Genomic DNA, 12,960 nt, shown 5'->3' on the forward strand with positions numbered 1-12,960 from the left:
AGTGGTGGAGATGGGGCTCATGGTGGAGGGTTAGTACATCCCCTTTGAGCCTCTAGAAGAGCTGGGGTCCATCCCTCCCTATATCCCCAGTTGGGCCCTGCTCCCCAAGCTCCAAACCCTGGGGAGAGTTATCTCCCCAGTGGTGGGCCTCTCACTAGGAGGCCAAGACCCCAGCCTCCGCCATGTGCATTCTTTCCGTCGCCAGGTCATGATCCAGCTGGCAGTGAGACTGCGACTGGAGGCTGAGGGGTGCCTGGCATTTTTTTATCAGGGGGCCCTGGTGAAGATTTTCTATACACTGGGGGACCTGCAGTGCTTCCGGTGCCACGCCTTGGGGCACTTGCGTCATGACTGCCCCATGGGCCAGGCAGGAAGGGCATCTGTGGGTCCCACTAAAAAGAGGGATACCCCTACCACCAGCACCCCACCCCCCTCAGGTCCCCCTGGCACCCCTGCTACAACTATGAGACCCCCCCATGAACTCAAGGGACCCTGCCCCCCAATCAAGTTTAGCAGAGTCCCAGGCAGCAGCAACTGGGGGAAGAGAGGGAGCAGTTCCCCTCTGCCCCTGGTCATACCCCTGTCTTTGCTGCCCCACCAGCCTCCAACCCTCACCTTCTCTTGCTGGAACCTGTTCACCTGAGGACAACCACATGCCTGAGTGGGTGCAGGTCCTGTCTGGGCATAAAGGCAAGAGGAAGGCTTGGGCACAGCTGGAGCCCTCCCACATGGGGGACTCCTCTACCCCTCCCAAGACCACCACACGGGGGGAAGGAGGGGCCCAGCCTCCAGGGGCCTCTCCAGCTGTGCCTGACACCCCACCCCTGGAAAAGATCAAACTGGTGATCCCCATGGAGGAGGTTTTGGGGCTGCTAGATAGTCCCAAACAGGAGCCCATGGAGGAAGTCCCTCATTCTGCTGACCAGGGCCTACTCTCTGAAACCATGGGCACTGAGGCCTACCCAATGGAAGGCCTGGCCGGAAAAGCCTTCTCCCTTTTTTGATCTGGGGGATATCAAGGCCCTGGGGCTCACCCCAGTGAGTCCTGAGGGAGGAGGTCCCCTTTCCCAGGACCCTGAGGCAGATGCTGGAGTCACTCTAGTGCCTGGAAGGTCTCTTCCCTCCCCCTCCCAGCAAAACCTTAACTCCAGCCTGCCCCATAGTCCTGCACGAGAGTGGGTTGTGGTAGGGTCCCCTAATCAACAGGTCGATCTTGTCGGGGACCCTGCACAGAACCCCTGGGGCTCCAGCTCTACTTCACCATCTTGTGAAGGAGCCCCACTCCCACCCCTGTCCCAGGGGCTGCAGAGCTCTCCCAATCCCAACCAGAGTCTGGGGTCTTAGGGGACTGGGGGGTTCAGAATGTGTCTAAGGAGTCCTCTGAGCCCCGGGACCAGGAAGGGGATCCCCATGACCTAAGGAACTGGTACCTCATGTCCCTCCTCTGCATGGACTACAAGGTGGTAGTGAAGGCCATCTCGCTGTGCCTGTGGTCCGTGCTGATGGTCGTGATCCATCCCGACCAGATGTATACAGTGTCCAGACATTCCATCTTTGACAACCTGTACCTGGTTTGGGACCTCCTGGAGCTAGCATGCCAGGAGGGCCTGTCTTTCACTCTCCTGTCTCTGGCCCAGGAGAAGGCGTTTGATAGAGTGGATCATGGGTACCTCACAAGCACACTGCGGGCCTTTGGCTTTGGGCCCCACTTTTTGTGGGCTCTTCAGGTGCTGTACACCTCTGCAGAATGTTTGGTCATGCTCAACTGGACCCTGACAGAGCCCATCCCATTCAGGAGAGGGGTGCGTCAAGGCTGCCTGCTGTCAGGTCAGCTGTACGCCTTGGCCCTGGAGCCCTTCCTCGCCCTCCTGCGGAAGCAGGTGGTGGGGTTGATGCTTTGGGAGCCAGCAGTGCAGCTGGTTCTGTCACCGTATGCTGATGACTTACTTCTCATGGTCCAGGACTTGGGTGAGCCGGTGCAGGTGGAGGACTGCCAGGCATTGTACTCAGCGGCCTCCTCTGCCTAGGTTAACTGGGTCAGAAGCTTTGGCCTGGCGGTGGTTGACTGGTGGCAGGTGGTCTCGTTCTCATCCATGCTCCACGGGATCCACTGGATCATGGGCTTGCTGCTCTACTTGGGGGTCTACCTGTCCCCCACAGACCCCTACCTGCTGGAGAACTGTCACCAGCTGGAGGCAAGGGTGGTGGAGCAGCTCCAGGCATGGCCAGGGCTCCTGAGATGTCTCTGCCTGCATGGGAGAGTGCTGGTGCTGAACCAGCTGGTCCTGTCCATGCTCTGGCACTGCTTACACACCCTGCCTGTGCCCTCTGAGGTCCTGGCAGGACTCCAGAAATGGGCGCTGGAGCTTTTCTGGCTGGGACAGCACTGCAGAGGTTGCTGCAGAGGTTCTGAGCCTCCACTTGCGGCCTCAGAACCAGGTCTTGGGATTCTTTCATTTACTGTTATCCAATTGTACAATCCAATCTATATATAACCGTGGTTTATAGCCATTTCTAATAGCCACAACTAAAGTGCTACTGATAAACTATAGTACTTACCCCATTAAATATTTATATAATCTATTAATAACTAAGTAAGCCTTCACAAACTATTCATGAATATTTTTAACATAGTGTGACCTAAAAATCTAAACCTAGATACACTCTGCCATACATTTTCTGAAACATAATCTTACATTGTTCATGTTATTCAATTTTCTGGGTAGAATATTACCTGTCTATAAATTTTCTGAATCCAAAAATTTAGCTGAACTGTGAAGAGCCAGATTCTGCTCTCTTACACCAATTCAGCCCTATACATTTTAGGTTTAATGAAAGTAAAATTTAGACAAACAACCTGTCTTGGAACACTGATATGAATCTGGGAGTTTCTGGGAGATTAACGTTAGGTACTTTTACTTACATAAGATCATTCTGGTGTTGTAGTTATTATAATTTTGAAAATAGCTGTTGTCACATGGATTTGCAGTGGATTTCTGTCCAATGTGGAATATGAGTGACTGAAGAGCTCAATCCTATTTCCCTTTGTGACCCATAATGGCATTTTTCCAACCATATACCCGACCTTTTTGGCACATATGCACAATTTGCATTTCTTTTATTCAGATAATATGGACAGTAGTTTGCATGACAGGCTCTGCCATGGCTAGGCAATGTGCAACCATATACATGTGTATAACAGATATGCATAAGTCACAAAATTCTACTTGGTAAAAACCCATGACTAGCTGAAGTTGGATGCTGGAGAAGCAGGAGGGGATAGACAAGAGCGGGGAGGGGAGGAGGCTCTTCCCATGTTTTAGCCTCAATAGCTAAGTGGTTAGGGCACTCACCAAAGAAGTGGGAGACTTAGGTTCTAGGCCAGAATGACACTTACAAGGCTGGAAAACTCCAATTTAGGTATATAAAGTGAAACAGAATTCTGTCCTAAGAGTATACTGGGTAGCCAGTCAACCTGCACATAACTTACAGTTTCTAGTTCCAGGTATCTCAGTTGTGTTCCTTATGTCCTTTATATCATATGACTAGGATATGATGACCGTAACGCAGGGACTATTATTCTTTTATTGAATAATTTATATCCATCTGGTATGTATAACTGAAGGGGCTTTATTTTCAGAAGCAACAAATAGATCCCTGGGGCCCACATGTTCCACCAAGAATTCACCATTCTGAAAGTTTTAAATGCAATGCCAATCTTTTGAGGACTATATATCATGACAACTGTACTAACTTTACTTTCTCAAGGGAGTAATGAATGTAGTCTTATATAATATCCAAGGAAGATGATGCACACATGGGTTTCACAAGGCACAGTTCTTTCCATCACCCTTGTACCTTCTGGCCTATCTATTGTGTAACATGGTTCCAGATCGAAACCCTGTTACTTGAGAAATCTTGCAGCTGAGAGTAATTATGGCCCAGTGGAGCGAGGAGATGCCCCATGCCTGCAGAGAGCCAATGGGGCTCGGTGCCCGGGGATATGAGGAGAACGCTCGTGAGGGAAAGTTGCCTTCGGGCACCACAGGAAGAGAGGAGCTGCGAGGGAGACTCTCTGGGAGAAGGATCCAGGAGGAGGGATCCGCAACACATGATTAGCGTGAGCTGAGGTATCCTGGAGCTCAGACCCACGTACCACTTACCAGGAATCCACGGGAACGGCGGTGAATGTGGGGAACAGCGGAGCCGCGGCGCCGGAAGAAGCCGTGGTTTATCCACCGGGATGCAGAGAGGTTATTTGAGGCCAAAGGGGGTGGTGAGAGGGGCATCACCTGCCTAGACCCCTGAAGAGACCCGGCAGCATCCAGACCCCAAGGGGAGAAGGACGCCAGGGGCCGAGAGGGCGAGACCTGACCGTGGGAGAACCACGGAACCCGCATGCTGGCTCCGCGTGGTAAAGGAGGACGGGTGGCATCTGTAACAAGCTGCTGATGAGACAAGTAGTGGCAGGGAGCACCCGACTTAAACAGAACAAAGGAAACTTTTCTTTTCTCTTTTACTTTTTTTTCTGATTATGGGGAGCAGGCAAGGACTCAAATAAGATGGAGAAGCCTGGCAGGGCAGAGGACATGGAGGGAACCCTGTGGGCACTGTTCGTTAGAAGCAGCCATAAGTGGGCGAAACACACCTCCCCACTTACCTCCCAAATGAGGGGCCGGGGATCCTCTTTGGAGTATGGGGGTGATCCCAGGGACAACTTTGACAAGCTGCTGCCTCCCAACTGGTTCTCTGTAAAAAGCGAGAATAAAAAGCACTTAGATTATGAAATAGACCAAGCATGATCCTTCCACGGGTACTAATTATCACACCATCTCTTTCCTCCCCATTTCTTTAACAAGATCTAAGTCATGGCAGGCGAGAACCAGGGGCTCCAGCGGTACCATGCACGGACATGCTAACATATTGCATGACTACAAAATATAAATAGAATGCTTAAGGCATTATAGTTAGTCCAATTAGATTTGTATGTCTCCTGAAAATTAAGTAACCTTTCTATTTAAAGTGTGATTCACATTAAAAGGACGCTTCTATGGATTGCTGCACCATGCATGAAAGCCTTCTTTAGACATGAGTTGGAGGATTGGGGTTGGAAGTTCATTAGAAGACAAATATGGTTAGATCAGCTGCAGTGTTTAATCAAGAGAAGGTTACCAAGTGATGTATCGTTGATATTCATCCACTATGAAAATTGACTGCGTTAGCCTACCTTCCATGTGCTTATTTTTTCTATTACATACTAAAACAATGAGACTCTGTGAATAAGTTTAGCGAAACATGACATTTGAGGAGCAATGCAATTCCTTTCTTCTTTCCAATTAAATTGTTCTGCCCATGTAACTTGCATATATACATTTTATGAATGCAATGTCATGGTTCAACAGTCTGTATACTTTTGGTATTTCTATCCGTACGTACTCTTTCCAATAACAGGACAGATGCAGGGAGAGATTCCAGCTATTCTAGCACTCAAACCAAACAATTCCTCCCTTCATATCCAGCTCTGAGAGCTTTAAGCAAGTATCTTACAATTACTGCTTTGCCAAAATAAGGTGCAAAATCAGTGCTATGAATTATCATATTAATTCTGGTAAGAGTAAGAACTGCAGAATCAAATTATTTCTATATATATAATTTGCATACATTAAATTATGTATTCATACTTAAATTAACTGCATTACATGTGTTATTTAAACAGTGCTTTACCAACAGTCACTATGTTCCCGGATAGATTAGTAGAATTGACAGGCCAAATTTATTATTAACAATAAGAAGCATTGTTTTTCTTTGGCAGGAAATAAAACTTGCAACAACAGCTCTTAAAAATCTGTTTTTAGCAATCAGTCTTTGAGAAGCAAAGTGTTTTCATCCTATTTTGCAAGACAGCAAAAATTAAAGGTGTATACTTCTTTAGATAAATTCAAACTCCTCCAGGGAGAATGTTTCCAAAGTCTACTAATCTCTTTATGCAGATAAACTCCTCATTTTTTTCTTATATAAAACATGTTAATCAGAACTGTGAAGTGAAGCAATTCATTAAATGAATTGGGAAGTCTAGGAAGAGACTATTATAGCTAATGAATTTTCAAATATAAAGCAGCAAACAAGTGTCTTCATTCTAATAAAACCACCTGTTGTTATAGAAAACTCAGTCACAACACAGCTGACATCAATTTCATGATTTTTGGTTTGTTTTTTTTGTTGCTAACTTCACTGAACCCAAAGAGATTAAATGTGGTGAGAAATGATTAAGACTCTTCTTTATAATGCAGATATCTGGCAGTAAAGCAAGCAGAAAATGTACAGATGGCAGCCCTTCACATGAAAATATTTACCTTAAATTATGGATTTTACAGATTGAGTATCATCAGTATACCATATACCATGATTTACTCATGGCCATCAGAGATAAGCACACTTAATGCATGTTATTCTAATCTGAAGGCACAATTCCATACCACTCTAGCCAAAAAAGGATTACCTTTAGATGTAATTGTTTTACGGCTTATGGCCAGCTCTTGAGAAGCTCTGCTATTTCATTCTTAGGGAAATAATGGTATCCATACAGTAGTGAAAACATATTCGGAATGTGTGCTCTTTGTGAAATATCTTATAGCTATAGGAAGCTCTCTTTGAACAGTCTTCCTTACGATCATTACACATGCAATTTCTAAAAATCCCAATGTATTCAAATTCCTGCCAGCATTTAGGTCTTCTTCAAAGTCCTTCAATGAGTGTCTGTCAAACAGACATTATGCCTTGACTTTAATAAGGTTTTTGATATGGTCTCCCACAAAATTCTTATAAGCAAGCTAAAGAAGTATTTGTTGGATAAATGAACTGTAAGGTAGATAGAAAACTGGCTGGATCATCAGGCTCAAAGGATAATCAAGTGGAGTGCCTCAGGGGTCAGTCCCAGGGTTGGTTTTGTTCAATATCACCAATCTGGAGGATGGGATGGAGTGCACCCTCAGTAAATTTGCAGATTACAGCAAGCTAGTTGGAGAAGTAAATATGCTGGAGGGTAGGACTAGGATTCAGAGTGACCTCAAAAGTTGGAGAATTGGACCAAAAGAAATCTTATGAAATTCAATAAGGTACCAATCTTGCACTTTGGATGGAACAATCCTATGCAACAGTACAGACTGGGAACGGTACAGACTGGCTAAGCAGCAGTTCTGCAGAAAAGGACCTGGGGGTTACAGTGGACAATAAGCTGGACAGGAACCAACATTGTGCCCTTGTTGCAAAGAAGACTAACAGCATACTGGGCTTCAGTAGTACAGGTGTTGCTAGCAGATTGAGGAAAGTGATTAGTTTCTTCTATTTGGCACTGTTGAGGCCATATCTGGATTACTGTGTTGGGTTTTAAGCCCCCACCACAGAAAGGATGTGGACAGATTGAAAAATGTCAAGCAGAGGGCAATGCAAATGGTTAGAGGGCTGGGGCACATGACTTCTGAGGATAGGCTGAGGGAACTAAGCTTATTTAGTATGAAGAAGAGAAGAGTGAGGAGGAATTTATAACAGTCTTCAACTACCTGAAGGGTGGTTCCAAAGAGGATGGAGCTAGACAGTCCTTAGTGATGGCAGATGACAGAACAAGGAGCAACCGTCTCAAGTTGCAGCAAGTGAAGTTTAAGTTAGATATTAGGAAGAACTTTCTCACTAAAAGGGTAGTAAAGCACTGGAACAGGTTACCCAGAGAGGTGGTGGAATCTCCATCCTTGGAGGTTTTTAAGACCCAGCTAGACAAAGCCATGACTGGGATGATATAGTTGGATATACTCTTGCTTTGAGCAGGGGTTTGGGCTGGATGACATCCTGAGGTCCCTTCCAAACCTAATTTTCTATGATTCTATGATATTAAAACATTACAAAATTTAAAAATGTACAGTTAAAATATTAGACCATCTTGTACCTTACACAGGATACTAATAAAAAAGTGTTATCTCCTGCCAAAAATGTAAGTTGGTCGATTTAAAAAACCTTTAAGGAAGATTTTTTTTTGTCTTTTAGGTGGTGCTAAAAACTAAATTATACTTGTAGAAATGCTATTATCAAAGCATTATATCACTTTTAATTAGGCAGTAATAGCTATGGTAATCTACACGCAATTCTTTTTTGAAGGGTAATCATTATTGATTCTAACCAGTTTTAAGGCCTGAAAAATAGTCTAGTTTATTTGCCAGTGCATTCAAATACATTCTGAACTAAATATCTTAGTTTGCGTTTATGGGTCTGGGAGAATATGTGGGAAAAGAAATTACCAGAATGGCACAACCAGGGAGAAGGGGAAGAAGAAGACTGAAGATGAGATGGAGAGATATAGTGGAAAGGGACATGAGAGAGAAGGAGTTGGAAGAAAAAGATATGCATGACCGAAGCCAGTGGAGAGCCAGGATCCACAACAGTGACTTCGTTTAGATGGGAAGAGCAAGCAAAGAAGAATATAACTACATGTTTTAACAAAATACTTGGATCCATTCTTAAACAACACAGATATCATTGTTACAATTTTATGGGTTTCAAAATTATTTCTATTCAAGGCTTTAGAAAGCCCCCCCAAATACCTCCTTCCAAATGCTTGAAATGTTTACCTTTACCCTCTGGGCCGAACTGACAGTTGTTAAATCGTCTTAGCTGATGCAAAGAATTCCAGTCTTCCCAGAGCAAGATTGTTTTTGCTATTAAATTCTGGAGCGTTGAGGGTTACGTCTGCTATGACTCAGCGGGTAGGAATGTTACCAAGGAGTTGCAGTTATCAGGGCTGTAACTAAACTGCAACTTAAGAAAGAAAATTATATAGTATAAGTTGTTATCTAAGTTGTTGTCTAACGTTACTCTAGAAAATTCAAAATAGAAAAACAAGAAAATAAATAATACATTCCCTTCTACAGCTCTAATTCAGAAAATCGTGCCTCTTCAGAACAGCATTTTAGCAAACGCTTAAGTATTTTCCTGAATCGGAGTCTAAGTTTGTTAGGCTTTAGGACCAACAAGCATACGTAACTTGATTGATTATTGAAACACATTCACAGGATGAAGCTAGTGTTACACGGTAGCGCTGATAGAATAAAACATCTGCAAGAACACACTAACAAAGAAAGCATTGCAGACAGAGTCAAAAGGGCTAAAAACAAGAGAACCATGTTTGATTCAAGCCAGGATATTTTAACTAAGATGGATAAGCACAGGGAAAGCTTATTATTGTTCTAGTGATATCTATAAGTACATGAAGCTATTGACTTTGCTAGAATACAGTCATAGTAGATGTCCATTTATAGCCACATGAATACTCACCAAAATCTTCCATAAACATTTATTTGGATAAACAAGATTAATTTTGGCCTGACTATTGGCACCATTTTAATACTGGCTTTCCAAAAAACAACCCAGCAAATGAGAACATTGGGAGGAAAGCTTCTGGAAAGAACAAACTTTAAGGAAATATTACAAAATTTTGAACTCATAATGTAAATACTTACCCTGCCAATGCAATTTTAAGAATAAACAAATGTCCAGTCATGGAAGAGAAATAATGCCATCTAACCTTTGAGTCCAAATAAAACCAGCCAACATAGATCTAATTTTGAATTTCCGGCATTGATGCTTACAAAAAATGCTTGTGAGTGACCTAATTCCAAGAAAAATTAACACAAGTTCTTCAGTTAGAAGATAAATACATTCTCCATTTATTTTAAAAAGAAGACATCATAGCTCATAAAAACCTATGCAGAGAAAAAGACATCTTATTTAGAAGAGTTCTTTGACCTAACTGACAAAAATAGAACAGGATCTAGTGACTGAAAATTGAATTTCTAAGGCACATTTCTTAAAACTCAGAGTAATTAACCATTAAAATGCCATGCTAATAGATGTGGTTGATTCTCCACTGTTTGAAATCTTTACCTTAAGAGTGGGTATCTTTTTAAAAGATATGATGTAGTTTAATGACAAGTTATTGAACTCCGCACAAGAATTAATGGGTAAAATTCAATGTCTGTGGTATGCTGGAAGCTAGGTAATATGAAGATGAAACTGAGAAACACCTGAGGAAATAAAAGAAATCTTATAGTGGTTCTTCCTGATTTTGGGAATTGTGGATGAGATCCTCACCTAGTGCAAAGTGGCCCAACCTTACTAACTTCAGTGAAGCCACTGGAAGCTCTGGCCACTCAAGGCTTATTCATATGGGTTCTTCTTGTACAGCTTGCAAAAATTTATCAAGTAACATTAATTACTAACATTAGTTAGTCACATTTTTCAGCTCATTTCTCAAAAACAATTATAAAAATGATACTGCTGCTGCTCAGTTCTGTGGCACCTCTAGCAAAACTTAAAACTTTTAGTCCAAGTCAGATCACATCAGCCAGTTCGTGCTGTGAGTTATCATACAACTTCAAGGCTGATCGAATTTAAAAAATCTACTGCTGCCTGGATATTTAACTGGAATATGTTTAATTAAAGAAAGTAGAGGGTCTTTACTCATGCTATTTGTCTACTCATGCTATTTGTCTTTTTAGCAATCCTGCTCCTGAACTATTTTACCTAGCAGAATTTCAATAGCTTGTCAAATCAGCATATGCAAGATAATGTGCTCATAATGTCATCTTATCACTCAGACTCAACAGAGCCTCAAGCAGGGAACAATCTAAGCTATATATCAAACTGTTAGGAGTTTTTTTTCTGATGAGCTATAATGCAGGTGCTAAGCACCATTTAGAAAATGCAAAGCTTCATCTTTTCTTCTGTGACTGACTCTAAGCCTGGAAAATTTCAAATCACCTTCAGCTGTCATGTAAAAATACTAAAGGGTCAATGATTGCACAACCATGAAATGGTAGCTTAGTGCTTGCCAACAGTTATTTTCACCCCATCTGCTATGAATTACTTTGTTTACACTATTCTCTCTAGTTTTTTTTCCCTCAATTTGTGGAATGTGAAGGATAACTAGAACACATGCAATGGATTCCTGTCTGACTTGGGCTAAAACTACATGATTTAAACTGTGCACCCCACGATATACTTCCATTGCACGGGATTATACACGCATCAATAAAATGGTCATATGATACGGTCTTAATGCTGAGCCAGCAGCAATACTGAAAACTAGTCCCTTAACCAGGCGGAGTTTGACTGGTTTAATAGTTTAACTAACTTTTTTTCCTACACTGAGTACTGGAAACACAATTAACCAAATCAAACATATAGTTTTTCGTTCATGAATATTTTTCCATTTTCCAAATATTTTTTACACAATTAGTGATTTATTTCCATCAGCTATGCAATAATCATGCCTTGAAAATTTACTTAAAAAAAACTGATATGGCACTTAGCTAAAATTCAAGATCTACCATATTAAAGATCCAAAATGTCTCAGTTTCATTGTTTTTTTTCCTACTGCTTTAAAATCATCGAGTCTAGTTTTTACATGAATTCCAGTTTTAAAATAAAAATGTATCTAATGTACAAACCAGATTACAGAATGACAAAAAAACTGGCCTGTTATGCTACAATCTGCTCAAGTAGTTATTGTAACAAAGAAGCTGCCCAACAACCCAGAATGATAATATCTTTTCACGTCAGAAGTGTGTTCCATGAATAGAAGGAATGCACAAGAGGTTTACACACACATATGCTGAGTGTCTGCATAGCTGACTGACATGTTAAATCACTTCTGACTTCTTTTCATAGGACAGAGCAAATTCAGCCTTGATGTAAACAGGTACAACTACTTGCTTCAAAAAAAGTTGTTCAAGGGCTTATTTTGACGCAAAGTTCAATAGAATAGAGTCTCTAAAAACATAAAATTCTTCATATCTGACCCAAATCCATTCAAACAGTTAAGACTGATTATACTTAAGTTACAGAGATTGACTTAGCCATTAGTATTTGATCTTTTTCAGGAGGGTTCTTTGGCATTGATTAGTTGCACCTATTATATAACATTAAAATATGAACCTACCGCAATCAAAGACAAGTGATTTCAAGAAATAACACTAATTCACTGCTGAATGACTTTAACTATTTACCAGACTTTCTATAACAAAAGTATCAATGTGTAAGTTCTAAATAGTTTTACTCTGTTTACCTGTTTACCCAGCTTACAGCATTTCAATATTAGGAAGCAGAGGAAACTATGAGCATTTCTTCACCACCTCTGGACCATGCTGGAGTGCTGCAGTGAAAGATAGCATGCCCACTCTAGGTTCAATACAGCCTGAAGAACTGTAGCCACATCAGAGTGGTGTTGGGGATTTGGCAATAGCTCTCTCAGGTATGCTTACAGAGCAGTACAAGAAGCACACTAAATGGCAGCCACAACACAATTTTTAAAGGCTGTAGTACGTGAGGAGTAGCCATGCCATGCTTCACTCCTCAGCTTGATAAAGGGCAGTATAGCCAGGCCCTATGAGTTTGGACTCTGAAGGGATTTTCCTTTGCTCTGCACTCTTGATAGTTTAAATCACTGCAAAGTTTCAAGGGCCATGCTTTTCAATCACTATACAATTGATATAAAAACCTACACGTGATAGGGGGAAACAGGATAATGATCTGGGAGGCCCTGCATGATTGCTCCCTTGGAATAGGTAGCGGGGAGGGCTTAGATGATCCATGAAAAAGAAAGACAGTTCAGTTCTTGAAACTCATATTTCTCCTGAGATCTCCATAGAAGCCCTACACTTTTAGGAGTTAGGTTGCATTGAAATCTTGAAGACTGTTATAGTGGGTCCCTAACTTGCTGGAGAAAAGGCATTTGCTGCATACTGGTGATGATTCCTTCACTAACAGCAGATTCAGCATGAACTTTCACTTGACCTAAGAATGTAGTTAATAAAATAGGATGTTATGGAGGCAATACTGGCAGGCTAGGCCAAGGCTAATATGTTCAAATACAATTCTTAGTCTACACAGGAGGAAAAAGGCAGGAAATTAGGG

At 42.2% G+C, this 12,960-nt stretch overlaps 1 protein-coding gene across 2 annotated transcripts in view; it reads right to left on the minus strand.

The window, feature by feature from the left end:
• The window catches only part of FGL1 (fibrinogen like 1), a 42,104-nt gene extending 33,249 nt beyond the window's left edge, over window positions 1-8,855 (minus strand). The window contains exon 1 of one of the 2 annotated variants that reach the window (XM_019552603.1): window positions 8,619-8,855. The gene's annotated coding sequence lies outside the window, so the exon portion shown is untranslated. Of the gene's footprint in view, window positions 1-6,499; window positions 6,564-8,618 lie in introns of those variants that run through there. The other variant, XM_019552602.1, reaches the window with a different exon arrangement.
• Between the last annotated feature and the right edge of the window lie 4,105 nt (window positions 8,856-12,960).

Source organism: Crocodylus porosus, unplaced genomic scaffold (assembly GCF_001723895.1).
Source record: "Crocodylus porosus isolate Cpor-Errol unplaced genomic scaffold, CroPor_comp1, whole genome shotgun sequence".
Taxonomy (NCBI): domain Eukaryota; kingdom Metazoa; phylum Chordata; order Crocodylia; family Crocodylidae; genus Crocodylus; species Crocodylus porosus.